This window comes from Pinus tabuliformis, chromosome 8, assembly GCF_031772625.1.
Source record: "Pinus tabuliformis cultivar Carrire ecotype Pingquan chromosome 8, CPIR1, whole genome shotgun sequence".
NCBI classification, from domain to species: domain Eukaryota; kingdom Viridiplantae; phylum Streptophyta; class Pinopsida; order Pinales; family Pinaceae; genus Pinus; species Pinus tabuliformis.
This window is the reverse complement of record NC_142294.1, coordinates 1861886120-1861889170: the sequence shown is the minus strand read 5'-3', so window position 1 is coordinate 1861889170 and position 3051 is coordinate 1861886120. Positions and strand designations below refer to the sequence as shown.

Below are 3051 nucleotides of genomic sequence, written 5' to 3'. Positions count from 1 at the left end.
GTCAACCACGAAGAAGAGGACTGAGGGTACACGATCAACCACCATGGGTGCGCCCTTAAAATGGTTGTTGTCGATACAATGAACAAAGCCGCAGAGGAAGGCCAAGGCGCCTAAATGGGATGGAGAATTAACCACCTCGATGAAGGGATGCCTTGGTGACATCAGGGACACCATTCGCAGAGCCACCCAAGATGCCATCGACGATGCCATGTCGGAGCAACAACTTGTGTTGGGGGAACTTTGTGCACAACTGCAAGAACTTGGGACATGGGCAACACAGACAGGAGCCAGCGCTACACATGGGGTTACAGGTATGTCAGCCATTGAGTAGTTGCTGAAGGCCCAACTAGCCCATACTATCGTGATTCCAGAAGGAGCATTGGTAACAAAAAATGAGGACAAAGCTGTGGTAGGATGGCTTACGGGGCTAGGATTCAATTTAGCTGCCCTCCCACGTGAACACTTGTACCAGCTCGAAGACGGTGACATGATGGAGCTCCACGCCAAGGGAGAGGCGCGTGGAACAGGTACTCAGTGAACAACGAATTAATATCGAACAGTTGAGCCTCCAATGGGATGAGGCCGTCACACAGAGTCAACAAGTGGAGCAATTGGTAGGGGACGCCTGTTTGCGTGTCCCTGAACTGGATATTGCGGCCGATTTACCTATTGACATACAAATCCACAAGTTGGCTAGTGGGTTCCGTGTAGCAAAAGAGGAGGCCGTGAAGATTAGGTTGGAACTCAGTATGCAGATTACAGAGCTGAAGCTACAAGCACATCCTTTGACGCTGCCAGAGGTTACCGAGTGGCGCAAAATCCTCATCAGTTATTTTCGAGAAGAAATCACACGTTCTGTGAAGGAATGCACTGACTTGTTGACTCAGTCGCTCACTTCACTCCAGGAAGTTCCTACCCTACAACGACTTGGAAACCGCGGCAAGAGAGCTCCTGCAAGCCTATGCTAATATCAGAGGGACCACGGAGATGGTTATGGTTGTGCAGTGCTTGGCCAAGATGAAGGTGGCCCAAGCTATGAAAATCCCAATTGATGTTGCCTGCTAGAAAGGAGCAGTGGTTAAAGAGTGCCTCCAGCCATGGATTAATGAGGCACTTGTGGTTTCCACCACCATTGAGCGCAAGGTGGCACACATGCAGGAGGAATATGCACCTATAGAAGAAGCCACGGTAGAGTGCGATGTATCAGAGACACGCATTGAATGAGTACAAGTGACGGAAGATGGGTTTGTTCCAAGTACCAGCGAAACACAAAAATTGCTGACCAACCTCCGTGAGAAGATTGTCACACCATGTGATTGACTCGGGATGAGTCACAATGATTGTGTTGGGGGACTGTTGGCTAGCAGAGGGCCCGCGTAACAATTTTGGGGCTTAAAGCCTGCAATTTTTGGAAAGGTATGGTAAGGACTACGAAAAATGCGTGGAGCGTGAATTGTAAATGACTCAAGTCATAGGGTTGTCCACACAAAAATAATGTAAACTAATAGGGAGTAAGCCAGCTTGCCCATGGCCTGCGGACCATGGGAATGTATAAATAGAGTGAGGCTTTATGGATAGAAGTTGGTGTTTGGTATGTACTTTTGGACTCTCGAATGTAATGGATTGTTGAGGAACGATGTCTTGAAGCATTTGTAACTCCGAGTCAAGAGGGGTGGTAGATAGATAGAGCCTCTGCAGTTGTGTGCGTAGAGGCCTAGTAGAGTTTATAGTTGTGTGCGTGGACCCCTGCAACTAAGTGCGCAGGGTGGACCTGGGTTTATTGGCGAAGAAAGTAAATAAAGATAAGTTGATTCTGAAATTCTGTATTAAATTTGAATTATTGCAGATCTAGCTAATTTGTGGGTGGTATAACTGTTTGATCTAAGCGCAAATACCTATGTTATGAGTTTATGTGAATCTATACCTTTTCTAGGTGCGTGAACCAGTTATTTCTATTAAATGTTTACTTAAATACCATAAAATGAAGATCTAATCTACGAAGAACGCATTAATAAGTATTAAGGCTTTGTTCTTTTAAAATACCTGCCACTGGTTCCAGAGCCTGGGGCCTCTTACCAAACAACCTATACATCCTGGAGAGGTCATCTTTCTTGTCATCCCTAAGCAACACAGGGCAACAGGAATACTGCTTTTCCAAAAGTTGAGCTTCATAGCGGGAGAGGAGTTCATTTTCTACTGTCTCCATTAGGTTGTGCTCGCTGCTGGAGTGCAAATAAGGGGCAACTTTCTGCTTCTGATATTTCAGACACTCTTCAACTTTTAGCATATACTGGGGCAAGGATTCCTGTACAATCCATAAAGCGGCCTTTCGAGCATAGTAAGTTGCAGTATCTTCAAACATTGGCTTTTCAAAATGATTCTTGTACGAGTCCATACCATTACCATTACCAATTTCCAAGAAAATTTTCTCAACTTGTTTCACCAAAGCCTTGTCAATCTTCTCACCCTCGCGCTCTCGCTTTATCAAACCCAACACACCATTCTTCACAACCATCCGTACGTGATCACGAAAGAAGAGCAACGCAAGCTCTCTGAGACTGGGCAACACAACACCCAGGAAGCAGCAATCCAGATGAGAGAACATGTGTGACATGTAGTTGACCATGATCTTGTAATTTTCCCAAAGTTTCTCAAATTCCCTAAAAATATATACTAAAAACAAAACATGAAATAAAAAACACAAAACAAAAAAAATCAAACATCAAAAATAAAATCAATCATAAAAATGTAAAATGTAAAAAAAAAAAAAACAACAAAACAAAATTAACCTATAAAAAATAAGAATTAAAAAACTAGAAAAAAATTACAAATTATAAACAAATAAATAGTAAAAAAAACATATGTAAAAAAAATTGGGGAAAAAAACATGTAAACCATAAAAAAATTTGGGAAAAAAAGAAAAAACACATTTAAAAAACTATCAAATTAAATAGGTAACAATAGAAAAATAAAAAATAAAAAACATTAACAAAAAAACTAAAAAAAATTAAAATTTAAACAAACTAGATTTTAAAAAAAAGAAGGAAAATT

General features: G+C 41.8%; 1 pseudogene; it reads right to left on the bottom strand.

Moving 5' to 3' along the window:
• Positions 1 to 2008: 2008 nt before the first annotated feature.
• LOC149243754 (cullin-1 pseudogene) lies at positions 2009 to 2515 on the bottom strand (annotated as a pseudogene).
• Between the last annotated feature and the right edge of the window lie 536 nt (positions 2516 to 3051).